Source organism: Pelodiscus sinensis, chromosome 3, assembly GCF_049634645.1.
Source record: "Pelodiscus sinensis isolate JC-2024 chromosome 3, ASM4963464v1, whole genome shotgun sequence".
Lineage (NCBI taxonomy): Eukaryota > Metazoa > Chordata > Testudines > Trionychidae > Pelodiscus > Pelodiscus sinensis.
In genome coordinates, this window is record NC_134713.1 from 119,553,075 (window position 1) to 119,568,103 (window position 15,029).

The following is a 15,029-nucleotide window of genomic DNA, read 5'->3' on the forward strand; positions in this document are numbered from 1 at the left end:
AAGTGTTCTCCTACAGGTTTTTATATGTTGCCATTCCTAATATCTGATTTGTGTCCATTGATTCTTTTACGTAGGGACTGTCCAGTTTGGCCGATGTATATAGCAGTGGGGCATTGTTGGCACATGATGGCATATATTACGTTAGTAGATGTGCAGGAGAATGAACCAGTGACAGTATGGCTGATCTGGTTAGGTCCTGTGATGGTGGTGTTGGTGTATATATGTGGGCAGAGTTGGCACCGAGGTTTGTTGCATGGATTGGTTCCTGAGTTCGAGTTATTATGGTGCGGTGTGTAGTTGCTGGTGAGAATATGCTTCAGGTTGGTGGGTTGTCTGTGGGCAAGGACTGGCCTGCCTCCCAAGGCCTGTGAAAGCGAGGAATCATTGTCCAGGATGGGTTGTAGATCACTAATAATGCATTGGAGAGGTTTTAGCTGAGGACTGTAGGTGATGGCCAGTGGTGTTCTGTTGGTTTCTTTCTTGGGCTTGTTCCATAGCAGGAGGCTTCTGGGTTCACGTCTGGCTCTGTCAGTCTGTCTCCTCACTTCCTCGTGTGGGTATCGTAGTTTACAGAATGCTTGTTGAAGATCTTGTAGGTGTAGGTCTCTGTCTGAGGGGTTGGAGCATATTTGGTTGTACCTCAGTGCTTGGCTGTAAACAGTGGATCGTGTGGTGTGTCCGGGATGGAAGCTGGAGGCATGCAGGTAAGCATAGCGGTCGGTAGGCTTTCGGTATAGGGTGGTGTGAATGTGACCGTCACTTATTTGCACCATGGTGTCCAGGAAATGGACCTCCAGTGTAGACTGGTCCATGCTGAGGTGGTTGGTGGGGTGGAAGCTGTTGAAATTGAGGTGAAATTCTTCCAGAGTCTCTTTCCCATGGGTCCAGATAACAAAGATGTCATTGATGTAGAGTAGGTAGAGAAGGGGCATAAGTGGATGAGAGCTGAGGAAGCATTGTTCCAGGTCAGCCATATAAAAATGTTGGCGTATTGAGGGGCCATGCGGGTGCCCATAGCAGTGCCACTGGTCTGAAGGTATATATTGTAACCAAATCTGAAATAGTTGTGTATGAGGATAAATTCACAGAGTTCAGCCACCAGTTGTGCTGTGGCATCATCAGGGATACTGTTCCTGACAGCCTGTATTCTATCTGCATGTGGGATTCTTTTATTTAAGTCTGTTGGCTCTCCTGTCAATTTCACTGGAGCTGTGAAATTGACAGGAAAGCTGGGCAGCTAGAGTTCTGCTGCCCTCCACTCCCTTGGAGAGCTAGATGGCTGGACCCTGCTCATGGTTGGGGCTGCAAGTGGCTGGACCTTGCTCTCGGTCTCCCCTGCTTCCAGAATGGAGTGGGGAGACAAGGCAGGGGGCAGCCAGCCAGGAGTCTGTAGGCTTGCCGAAGGGGAGGGGCAAAGGGGGTAGTGGTCCAGCAATTCTAAAGGGCCCAGGACTACCAGGCATTGCTGCCTCTACTGCAGCGCTTGGCCTTGGGCCCTTTAAATCACTGCTGGAGCACCATGCTCCTGGAGCCACACTGAAGAGTCTCTCTGAGACAGTGGTTCCCCACCCTTTTTTATACCATGGACAGGCAAAACCATTCACAAACTTTTGGCAGACTGGTAACATTTTATTTGCATATCCAGAGCTTCCCCATACTAGCCCTTCCCCTAAAGTTCCCCAGTACTAGCTTTGCCCCCAGAGCCCTTAGTGCTAGCCTCTCACTCCTGGAACCTCCAGTGCCTGCCCTGCCTCCCAGCTCCTCTGCCTGGTGCTGATTGGCTGAGAGATGGGGCAGGGCATGCTTCTCTCAACAGCTGCAGTGGGAGGGGAGATGCTGGGTGGTGTGCCGTAACCCTGGCCCCCAGAGCCATTTCAGCCCACAGCCGGTGGTTCGTGGCCTGGTGTCGGTCCACGACCTGGTGGTTTGAAACTGCTGCTCTAAGTCATGGCAACTGTCTGGATATGTTACATCCTGAATGAATTTGCCTGCTGTTTTTAGTATTGGGAGCTTAGCATAGACTCTGCAAGACAGGAGCCACCACTGTGGGGTGAGTGTGGCCTGGGCCTTGCTCCCCAGCCCTAACCCCCTTCAACCATCCCCTGGGATATGACTCCCCAGCTGTCTTTCCATGGCTTCATCTTTTCTTCACACTTCTGCCTTGACATTTATTTAAAAAATGTTATGACCAAATAACAGTTCTAGTATAACATAGTCGAAATGGGAATTGATTTAATAATTACACAGTGTTATTTGTTTACCATATAGTTTATCAAGAGCACAATCAGAATAAAAAGGTGTTGAATGTAACTGTTTGCAAGAAAAAGCGCACATAGACCAGATATGTAAACATTGAGAGCTTTTGGATGGAATTAAGGGTCAAAGATTAGATGTTCTAGATAGAAAAAGTAACAAGCTGAGGATAATGAGAAATAATTGGCCACTTCTAGTGAAAATGAATACTTATTTTAGCCTACTCTCCTCCCAAACACATTTTAAAAATTGGTTTGAGAGAATTTCAGGTAATGGAGGTTAAAAATGGTTCAAGTAAAATCTTGCTCATTGACAGTATGCAAACAAAATAGAAAGTATCAGCATTAATTATGATTGATTGATTTTGGTTTCTGCCATAAAGTTAAAATAAAGGATCTGAAAGCTGACACACATACTAATTTTAAATGTTTTTTCCAACATAGGAAACCTTTTCTCAAAGCTGTAGTGATGGGGTGCGTGTTTGTGAAATACAGATGGCTTATAGGACAAGCCTCTTTTCTGTTCACTTTAAGTATGCATTCTTTTGTGCTGCCTCCTACAATAGCTCTTGCTCCTCTCATCAGTAGTTTGGCAGATTTAACGACTAAGGATCCAATCTCTGATGTAAATCATTGAAATCGGTGACAAATGACTAAATGGCGACACCCTTATGTCTGCTGTGTCGCTGTATAATTGACAAAAATGTCTAAGTACTCTATATAAACAGATTCTGGGGGTCATTGCCCTGGTGGGGGGGGGGTGTGTGTGTGTGTGTGTGTGTGTGTGTGTGTGTGTGTGTGTGTGTGTGTGTGTGTGTGTGTGTGTGTGTGGAATTCTCCCACCACTGTATAGCTTAAATAGAGGATTTGGGGATGGAATCCTTTCCTGACTGTGAGTTGCTTGGAGTAGTAAGATTTGATAGGGCTGGGGGATGTGTATCTTGTACATAGTGGAGCTGTGCAGCTTGTAGACAGCTTGTGGGTGCTCTTCTCCTCCCAGGCAGAGCCATCCAGTCCATAGGAAAAATTAGGGCAGCTGCCGCAGCCCCTGTGCTTTTGGGGCCACTGTGGCAGCGGCCCCAAATGGTCTATGGAGGAGAGGGATGTGAGGCCTGGAGTGGGAAGACAACAAGGGTCACCCCCCCACCACCACTTACTAGTAACTCTGATATACTATATTTAGTGTCCATGCTTACTCCTGGAGTTCTGATTTCCTAACTCCATATTCTTCAAAATCTAACTTCATTATCTTTAAAGGATATCTAGCCTACAATGGATTATATTTTTATTTTTGTTTTTAATGAAATATAACTAGATATGTTTCTGCTGTTGTAACTTGGTAGAGATAAGACTCCTAAGTTGGTCATTAAGGATGTTAAATTGCAGTTATCTGGCTAATTGAGTAGTTGATACAATTTGTATTGACTACATGATGAGTTAAGGGCTGCTCTGCAGAGCAGCAGCGAGGTAGCTCCTGGAGCTGGCATTGAGCAATCCTGGCTTGTGCCAAGTCTGGGAGCCACCCACTCTGCATTTTAGATGCAAGAGCCGCCAGGGTGTTACTACATTTAAAATGCAGAGGCGCAGTGTCCCAGACCAGCACAAACTGGGACTGCTCGGTTCCAGCTTGTGCTGAGTACAGCAGCCCCTGGCCGCGCTGAGCCCTGGCTACTGCGGACAGAAGCTGTTTCAAATGGGCTGCTGCCTAACAGAGACGAAGGGTGGAGGGAGGACTGGGAAGCACTGCGAAGATGGTGCTGGGGAGAACTGACTTTTAGGATGGCTTCTTCCAGCACCGGCTCCTGTTCCTTCCCTCTCCCCCAGCTGCCTTTTATGCAGGAGTAGCAACTGGGGAAGGGAAGTGAGTAGTCGAGTTGTCCACAATAGTCAAGTAATCGACTACTGACTTACCTCCCAATTGGTCATGTAATATGAACAGAGTAAGAACTATTTCATATTAAAATTAAATTATATCTAGATTTCCAAACAATATTTTACACTTTTATCTTCTATATCACTTTCCTTTGCTATGTACTCTGAGATTTAATATGATGCACTTGCCTGTAGTCAACCCCAGCCTTAGGGCCAGGCTAGCAAGGTGGTTGCCTTGGGCCCCGTGCTTCCTCCATGTGCCTTGGCCACTGCAGTTTCTGCCTTTAACACTTGTCCTCCTTCCGCTTAGCAGTGCGGCGTGTGCCTTAGGAGCAAGCTTCGTGCTTCTGCTGACTGCCAGCCTGCCCCACAACCACCATCCTTCTGCCCTGCTCCTGCTGCCACCCTCTGTCTAGCCTCTCACCCCAAAACATGGAAGCGCAATTCCCTGAGGAGCAGCTGCCACTGCCTCCTCACCCACCCAACGGCCACTCTGTAGAGCATGCACCCAAAGGGCGCCATCACCTGGATATCTGAGTCCTTGCTCCTGCTCTGTGGGGGAAGCTTGATGGACTGGGGAGGCCACTCCCAGAATAGGTACACGATGAGATGGTGAAAGACAAGAGGCAGAGCCTTCCTTAGAGGTTGTGGGTGCATGCTTGGATCTTTCTGTACTAGGGATGTTAAGAGGTGGGTATTTAACTTATCGAGTAGTAGAATTTTTATCAACTACTTGGTTAGTCGATAGGTGGCCCAGCTCAGTCCTGGCTTGTGCCGGGTGCAGGACCAAACTCTGCGGCTGTGGCTCTGCAATTTAAAACACAGTAGGAGCTGGGGGGTAGGCTGCCTGGCTCCTATTGCCTTTTAAATTGCAGTGCTGCAGTGGGAATTGGTCCTGTTCCTGGTGCAAGCTGGGACTGAGCCGGGCTGCCTGCACAGCCGGCAAGAGCCCCTGTACATGGAGGGAGGGGGCGAGGGGCGGAGGGGTCCCAGCAGAGTTGGGCCATGGTGTGGCCTAGCTGTGGACAAAGGCTGCTTTGCAGCAGCAGCTCGTGTGCAGGAGGTCTCAACTTCCTGCTGGGATCCCCAGAGCATGGGGGTTGTGCTTTGCGGCAGCAGCTCCTGCCCCCCTCCCCCCCATTCTACCAGCTGCTTTTGCTACAGGCAGCAGTGGGCGGGGAGGGGGAAACAGGTGGCACTGCAGAGATGGTGCTGGGAGAAGCAGCTCCTGTGCCCCCCCTTGCTGCTTCTGATGCATGTTGACTACTCCCTTTCTCTGTACAAACACCACCACTACAATCACTTGTCATTCTGATGTGGACTGAGGATCAAATTTCAGGTGACAAGAGACTGTTACCTCAGACACAGAGGGAAGGCATCAGTGGTTCAGCCATACATGGGGCGGGGCAGGGAGGCATCCAGGGTTTAACCATATCCAGTTATGGTCATGAGTGGATACCAGTTATGGGAGTCCAAGTACAAGGAGCTGCGGTTGGAGCTGATGCTGGCAAGCTGATTATCTGTGTTGCCGTGGGGCTGCCGCTGCTGCTCATCTCGCTTGCCTTCATGCAGGAGATCTCTATAGGTACCCACCTGACCAGCCCTGTAGCCGGGGGCCTTGCCATTGCCCCAGCCAGGGTCCCCCCCCCCCCCCCCCGGCGCCTTACGCTGCAGGCAGCTGGTCTCCAGCCTGTCTTCATTGGCAAGGCTGCAGGAGCTGGCTTGGCCTGCGCATGTGTTGACAGCTCTAGGCTGTGTTTGGCTATAGTGAGCCGGGATGCAGTCTTGGAGCTGCTCGCCTTTTTCCCAGTCTGCCTCAGATTGTGTTGTATCGGTATGAAGGGTAGGGAGTCTCACAGGTCAGCAGAGAATCTGATCTGGCCAGTGTGTTGTGGAATATATCCAGTGAGTGACTTGTGCTGCCCAGTCTGGACTCTGTAATCTGTCAATTTGGTTTGACTTAGGCTACGTCTAGACTGCAAGCCTCTTTCGAAAGAGGCTTTTTCGAAAGATACTTTCGAAAAAGCCTCTTGAAAAAGAGCGTCTAGACTACAAGCAGTACTTTCAAAAAAGCAAGCCGCTTTTTCGAAAGAAAGCACCCAGGCAGTCTGGATGCTCTCTTTCAAAAAAAGCCCTGTTTGCATTCAAGAACGCCTTTTTTCGAAAGAGCACTTTCAAAAAAAGGCGTTCTTCCTCGTGAAATGAGGTTTTCCGCCGTCGAAAGAAAAGCCGCATTCTTTCGATTTAATGTCGAAAGAATGTGGCTGTAGTCTAGACGCAGGTGAAGTTTTTTCGAAAAAAGGCTACTTTTTTCGAAAAAACCCTTGAGTCTGGACACAGCCTTATAGTAGAACATCCACCAGCTGGGGCCCGCTGTCAGCATGCTGCTTTAGGCTCTGCAAACTCTTTGGTTCGGGCCTTCCTGTAGTAGGCTGCTTTTCCTGTTACAAGTATAATGGTGAAAACTATAATGTTTTGATTTGCTGCTATTTGAGGAATACTGTACTTTCAACTGTAAACTGCAGTTTAACAAGAGCCCCTAGGTGGCAATCATTCTTCATATGTTTAGTGCTCCTTTATTGATGGTTTGGTTTGTTTGGTTAAAAACAAGCTTACCTCAACTAGCTTAAGATATGGAGCTTTGGATGTTCAAACATCATTAAATGTTGTTTGTTATATAATCCCTTCAAGAATGCTAAGACATTTGTGCACTGATTTCTGAATATCACCAAAAAATGCAAAGTGAAAACTGACCACATGCTGTGTAGTGCCTCTTAATTTGGCTACAGAATTTTGTCTGTAGTTCTCTTAAATAGCGTTTTTTAAAGAAAAAAATTAAATGCCTCATGACATTTTAAGGAAGAATTTTAATCAGGAAAATTTTATAAATTGGATTTAAAAGGATGTGATGTAGCTCTTTTCTGAGAAGTTGACTATTTTTTAAAAAAATACTACTTTCTTATTTAGAAGTGCCTCCTGTATATTTGGGGTCATACCTAGTCATTTCACTCCCTCAACAACATAAACAAATATGCTGCAATTTAATTCTGCTATTGTTCCATAATGTGTGTGCCTATGGGGGAGCAAGTCAGATTCTGTTGTGTGATGGGTGACCATAATGTCTCCCCATATAGTGCAGTAGGCCCTTAGAAAAATCTGTGGGAGTGTTACTGTTCTCATTTTGGTAACTACTGAAGAGTGAGTAGTGTAGTGTAAATTATAAATACAGGTTGAACCTCCCTAGTCCTACACCCTGGGGACCTAAGTGGTCCCGGACGAGGGATTTTGCCAGACCAGGGGAGGTCATTTCTAGCCTGCCTGCTGCGGGCCCCTCTCTGCCCTGCTGCCCCACCAGGCTTTCCTGCCTCTCCTTGCAGCTCAGCTCTGTCACTTGCTGGGCTTCTTGACCCCTCCCCCCCTCTTTCCCAATATCTCTTCCTTGATGTAACTGGGCCACATGTCAGGCTTCCCGGGCAGCCCAGCTGGGTCGTATGTGCCAGGCTTCCCACCCCACGTCTGCAGCCCAGCTGGGATGTGTGCTGGCCTTCCCAACTCCCCCACACTCTCCAAGCCCAGCTGGGCTGCATGGTGGGACTTTGATCCTAGAATATCCATGATCCTGCTACTCCACAGGTGTTGCCTGACCAGAGAGTTCTGGTTTATAGAGGTGCAACGTGTAGCAGTTTTGGAGCAAATCAGCTTTGTGGTGAGAACTTGTCTTCCTCTTTAATAATTTGCCTATTATTATGCCAACTTTAAAAATGTAGCTGAAACGACTTCTACAATTTTACTGTGTACCAACCTTTTTTGGGTTAGGAGGCAAACAATGTTTCCTTTATTAAAAAATTAAGCAACTCATACTTTTAATACATAAAAATAGGTGACAAATGTTTTGTCCTTACTACTAACCAAAGAGAATATACCTTAGGAAACTGGAAAAGATTACTACAGTTCTCTTTTAAATCAAGTGAATTTCCTTTTAAAAGTATGGATTTGCTTCATTTTAATATCAGCCAACCATAGGTTTATTTTCCATGCAACTATGTTGGACATTTGGAACCCTATGAATGGGTTCAGAAGTATCTGTGTAAGAACTTTTAAAGTCACATTTTGAGACTTCTGGCTGTTCAGAAGGTTTTATCTTGATAATAAAGCTGCATTTTTTTTAAAAAAAGCTGGCTGCATGCTACAGGTAAGCAAAAATCATTGTTTTAGAATGATGGAAGGCAGTCTAAAGCAATTGCCACGAGTAGTACCATCCATCTTTTTGAAGTGCAATTAGGATTTTTCAATACCTGAGTGTAGTCATGGTGTTCCCTGAAATCTAACATGTAGGTGGTGAGAGCATGCTAAAAACATTCTTATAATAGGCATGAATTAAACATACATGCTGACTCATATATGATGACTAAGCATCCTTAGTTTTAAAATCTTGTCACTCCTTTTTCCTTTGTGTTGTCTGTGGTAGTCTTAAGGATGACTGAGTGCATATTTGTGGTTATGGAGAGAGGGAGGGACTGATTCCATTGTAATCTATGAAGCATTTTTCTACAGGTCAGAGTGCAGGCATCTCATGAGTTTTGCCAGCAATTTCTCCAATAGGAGTTTTATGGTTATGCCTGACTTTGTATGTAGGGTGTGTCCTGAAATTAATTCATATTAATTTAAAATTAATTAAAAGATTAATTGTTGGTTTAAAAGTTTTTGATTATGATATTCATATTAAGTTCGCAGAACACTTGGAAAAATATTTATCTGTTTATTGGAATAACAGTCCGTAGATAAGTTTGAATTTCAGTCCTGTCTTGTTTATTTCTGGCTCTGCAGAGATCTAGGGGACTGGATGGAGTCGAGAGTTATTGTCATTGCAATAATGCTTTCATGTTGGGTACCTGGAAAGAAAAAAAATCTTACTATGTCAATTGGGGCTAGGAAATAGTCGCTCAGAAAGCAAAACAACTTGCCAAACCAAAAAACCCCCTCTGCTTGTCAGGGCTGATGCCAAAAGTGTTCTTTCAGGGATGTCCCAGCAAAATTCTGGCAAGTGTCCTAAAGAGAAACCCATATATGCTGCACTTAAAAGGAATAAAAAGTTTGTCTGAAATTTGACAATGTATTGATCTCTAGTTCAGATACAATTGTTGTACTATAATTACAAAATAAATAAATACATAAAAATGTGGCTGCTTGGAATGATGTGCTCTGGTCTCCTTATTTCCTATCTTGTAAGGCAACATTCTTATATATGGATGTTAAAATGTGTGTAATTGATTAACTCTGTAATCGGTTACATGGATATATGTGGGGCAGTAACTGGCTCCTGCCTGCCACTCTGCTCCCAGGGAGCAGGCTGCTGCCTTGATACAGAGGCAGCAGTGCGGGGCAGCATACAGCTCTCAGGATTTGGACAGGGAGCCGCATGTAGCTGTTTGAGTAACCACAAGCATGAGCGTATTGCTTTCCCATTTAAATGGCTACGCTCTTAAATCCCTAGTATAAAATTCATCAGCTTAAATGAACGGCAAAGTAAATATTGCATACAAATGAAGTGCTCAGTTTCTTCTTTTAAAAGTTTGAATTGGGGGATGCATGCGAGTTCAGGGGATTACTAAATACAGGTTTGAGCCTCTCCAGTCCAGCACCCTCAGGACCTGACAGGTGCAAAACCAAAAGAGGTCAATATTGTCTAGCAGCACTACCAACAATTCCACTGCATATTGGGCTCATGGAAGACATTTAGGGGTAAATTAGAGCTAAATATCAGCACAGAACATTGAGAAACAGGACTGGTAGCTGTAAACACACTTGGCCAAATCTACGATTAGTAGACATCTGGCTTACTAAAAATCATGCTGGACCAACCACAATGTTGTTGGAATTGATGTTCAGTTTGTAGTATTTGGAGCCTTTCACTTTTTACTTTCAATGTAACATTAATTGGAGGAGAGTCAGATTTTTTTACCATCTTTAATTATTGATTTAAGCAAAGTTTAATAGATTTGTGTGCTGCCAGTAAATGAGTCCATATTACTAGGTGCTATCATCCTGGTTGGTGCATTCAGCAGAAAACTTTACATATGAATTAGCTTAGAGATTAATCGATACTCTCTTCTAAAATGAGTCCTCCAATAAAGGATTGGGAGGGCAAGATGGGGATTGACTGCTGCCTCTTCTGTGGTCACAGGACTTTGGTCTTAGGTGCTTACAGTGCTTTGCAATACATGGTGTGAACACTAAATGTACTTGTGTCTTTTGGGGATGTAAATATAGTACAGGAGCACTGAATTCCCAGTTTCTTCTTCCCAGTCCCATTCTCCTGCCTTTTTTGAAGCGGGAAGACTGCAGTAGAAACACCCGTAAAGATCCACACCTGTGCTTATACAGAAATACTTCCTCTTAGCAATGCTTGTAGGAACAGCATGAAAAATTACAATTCTAGATAGTTTTATGCTGCCCTTACCATTTTTGTTGAGGAATTGCTGATATGCAACTGCATAGATTAAGTTGTTCTGATAGGTCTTTTTCTGGCATCATCTTGCATGTGGGAAAATACATATAGGGGAAGGGTGAGAGAGAGTGAATTACTGGCAAAAGAATAGGGGTTGTTACAGTAGGAAGGCTTACTATAGACAACCAAATAAGGCAGAGGAGATAGATGAGGCATTTCTAAAACGTGTGGCAGAGATCTGGTATGTGGGCCTAGTTGTTACAGAGGACTAGTACCCAGACATGTGTTTGAGAGAGAATACATCAAACCAGAAATTTTTAAATACATTGTTAGAATGTATTGTGGTCAACTTTTTCTTTCAAAAAATGGAAGATGTAATTAAAGCAACAGCCATTTTAGATTTGACTAATAGAAGAATTGGCCATAAATCTGAAGGTGGAAAATAATTTGGGGAGAAGCGATCATGAAATGATAGAGATTCTGACCCTAAGGAAAGGAAGGAGTTAGAGCAGCAGAGTGGGGATGATTGACCGCAGTAAAACACTTTGGCAAGCTCAAGAGAGCTGGTGGGTAGAATCCCATGGATGGAAAGTTCCATCAGAAGCTCTTTGGTGACCTGAAAAATCAAGAAGTGGAAATGAATAGTGGAAATATGAACAAATTGCTCAGGAGAAGTACACAACTAGCACAAGTGTGTGGAGACAAAATCAGAAAGGCTAAGGCACAAAATGAGATATATACTTAGCAAGGGACAAGTCAGTAAGAAGAGATTTTTAAAATATATTAGTAGAGGAACATGACATCAAGAAGATTGAGATATTTAATTCATGTTTTGGTTCTGTCTTTAAGGTTAATGATGATCAAATACAGAGCACAGTATTAATAAGGGGGAAAGATTTGAAACCAAAACGAAAAGAACAAGTTAAATCCGGCCTGGGCAAAATATGGTCCACGGGCTGCATCCAGCTCGCCAAGCCACCGGATCTGGCCCATGGGTGCAGCAGGGAGCCTCAAGCAGGCTCCTCTGTTTGCCGCACCCCCACAAGCCACTCAGAAAAGCAACTGCTGGGCTGTTTCTCTTTTAAAAACTGAGAGCCTGGAGGAGAGGGGTAGAAGGTTTCAGGCGTAACACCCGTCCCCAGCACAAACCCATTGGCCAGCTTCTGGCCAGAAACTGGCCAGTGGGAGCTGCCTGTTCAAGTAACAGGCAGCACACAGTGCCATGCTCCCCACCCCTCTGGCTCAGTTATTCACACAAGCACATGGCTATGTAGCCTGTGCAGGGGTGGGGCAGACAGGCAGGCTGGCTAAGAAATTTTGTTACCCTCTCCAAACATTTAGCTCGGCAGGCAGGCTGGCTAGGCTGCTGCCTAGTAAGTCTCCTGGCCAGAGCCTGCCTCTAATATCTCCACTCCCCCCCGATCTGGCACCCAAATTGTCTGCCCCAGATCACAGTTCCCTCCTACCCTAGGTTACAACTCAAACTTGTGCACCCCAGTCCCTTCCCCTAGGTCACAACTCCCTCCTGCCTTGGGTCACATTCCAAAATGCTGCACCCTAATCTCCTGCCCTAGGTCACAACTGCCTCCTTCACCCAAACTCCCTCCCAGACCCCACTCTTCCTCCTGCACCCCAGTCCTTTACCCAGACCCCGTATCTCCTCCATTAATACCATAGTAGAGTGCGGCCCTCAACGACTTTCCAAAATCTTGGAGTGACCCCCTATCAAAAATTATTGCCCACCCCTGGGTTACACGCAGGGCAGAAGTCAGGTCCCTGGAGCCAGTGCATGTGGGGAGCTGGCTTTTAAGCTGGGCCCCCAAGTGCACAGGCTCTCGTCTGCCCCCACCCTTGTGCTGCTGCCTCTGATATGGAGGCGGCACCAGTACCGCGCAGCTCCTGTGCACACAAGAAGCTGGCTTTTACAACATCTCCCTATGCATATCAGGGGGCCTGTGTGCACAGTTACACTTTCACATCCATAATACAGAATGGTAGCATGCTAACTCTTCCTATCTACCCGTAAGGTTACAATGAAAGAGACTTTTCCTGAGATGCCTTTGTAGAGGATGGTTTTCAAGATGGAAGCTCCCATGGCACTTCATCCATTTCCACATTTTTAAATTCTCCCCCCCCCCCCTCCCGTTAAGCCCCATCCCCTAAAGACTCACATTAGGCAGTTACTGATTCAGCTCTCAATTTGTAATCCATATAATTTTTAAAAAGTGACCGAGGAAAATTGAGTATGTAATAAACGTAAACGTCTAAGCATGAATTATTTAACTTTTGTGTCCTCCTTGCCATGATTAAATCATTTCATGATTTAATAGTATCTTCTATAGTATCCTAAAGTTAAAAAAAATATACTGACATTTAGCTGGATATTTATGTTCAGATTTTTGCTGATTCTTATCTGTCTCTTGGAAACAGGATCTACTCATCCTTCTGAATCTTACTTTTAATTGGGATCAGTGAATTTAAGACCCAAATTATAATCTATTTCAGTTGCCCCCATTTCCTACCAACAATGGTGCATTTATATTTAGAAATGCTTCATAATGGTAAACGTAAACTTGTTATAAATAATAAGGCCCACATTTGTACAAATTTTCAAATAAAACAACAAATAGCAGCCAAGTGAAATTGGTCTGGGAAATGTGGCATACTATACCTTCCTTTTATCTCCTCCCCCCACTATTTGTAGTTTGCACCTACATCCTCGTACTGATGATTGTTCTGGAGAACTGCAATTAGTTTGAGTAGAGTGCCTTTGCAACTTTTTTTACTTGAAATAGACTGTCACTTGTATATGGCAATGCAAAATTTAAAATTTAGGTACATGAATTTGAATAGAATGAAATAAAATCCTATTACAACTTTAAAACTGTGCACATTTTCTATTTTCAGAACGAATAAGTAGTTCACTGTTTTTATATTGCATACAAAAATTGAAATTGCCAGAATTTAGGGGAAGAGATTAAATTTGAACTGGAATGATAAACCTGAATAGGAGGAACAAAAAACAGGACTATGTAGCACTTTAAAGACTAACAAGATGGTTTATTAGGTGATGAGCTTTCGTGGGTCAGACCCACTTCCTCAGATCAAATAGTGCAAGAAAATTGTCACAACCATATATACCAAAGGATACAATTAAAAAAAAAAAAGTGAACACACATGAATAAGACAAAGCAGACCCAAGAAAACCAACAATAGAACACCTCTTGTCATCACCTACAGCCCCCAACTTAAACCTGTCCAACACATTATCAATAAACTACAGCCTATACTGGAACAGGATACTAAAATTTACCTCCCCTCCCATCCCCCTTCTGTTCTGAAATTTGATTTGTCCTTTTCATGTGTTCACTTTTTTTTAAAATTGTATCCTTTGGTGTATATATAGTTGTGACAATTTTCTTCCACTATTTGATCTGAGGAAGTGGGTCTGGCCCACGAAAGCTCATCTAATGAACCATCTTGTTAGTCTTTAAAGTGCTACATAGTCCTGTTTTTTGTTTCAGCTACACCAGATTAACACAGCTACATTTCTATCACTATCCTAAATAGGAGAGGATCCCTCAGTGTACAAATTGAAAATCTGTGCAGCAATTAAAACCTTTGGAGTCAATGCTTGTCTTATGTAAATACATATGAAAAAAATGCCTGCTGATTTAAAAATAAAACATTTTGTGGCAACTATTTTCAGTTAGTTTTAGTATAGAATAAGGGAAGAGGAAAGATAACAGTATTTCAAAGCAGAACTTATCAAACCTCTATATTTGCATGGACAAGCTGATGGGGTTCTTCTATTTTAATCTACTTCCTTCCTTTATTATGGGGTGCCATTTTTCTCTTTTAAATCTGCCCTTTTACATTATAATTAATATGGTGCTTTAAAAGCTTCAAAAAAGTTTTCCAGTTTTGTAAGACATTACTGTATATTCTGTTTACTTACATAGAATAGAAATGTAAAATCCCATTTAAAAAGTTCATCAGTTAAATGTTAAACGCCTGCCCGAAAGGGTCTGCTCCAGTCCAGTTGGGCACACTATACCGTGGGTGGGGGCTGGGCTGAGCCGTCTGCACCTCAGGCAAGGGCTGGTTGGGCTGGGTCCTGGCTGCACCACACTGTGGCAGGCTCAGCCAGGCTGGAGTGGTAGGCTCAACCAGGCTGGAGTGGGCCCCCTGGCCTGTGGCATGGTGCAGTGGGCCCGACTGGGCTGGAACAGCCACCATCTGCTGCAGGCATGGGGCTGCTCCAGCCCAGTTGATCCACTGGTTTCCCATTTACCTAGTAAGCATCACCCAGTAAACATAGAATATCTAATCCCGTGTACTGAAAATATTGTAACGTTTGTGTACAGCAGATTAATGATTTTGATATTACTCACCATATCTGTTTATTTCTATAGTTCATTAAGTGTGCATGGTTCTTTCAAGGCATGTTTTCACTA

General features: G+C 44.2%; 1 protein-coding gene across 17 annotated transcripts in view; it reads left to right on the forward strand.

The window, feature by feature from the left end:
• Positions 1–15,029, forward strand: part of AFDN (afadin, adherens junction formation factor) — a 210,140-nt gene that overhangs the window by 55,268 nt on the left and 139,843 nt on the right. The gene's annotated exons all lie outside the window — the stretch shown is intronic.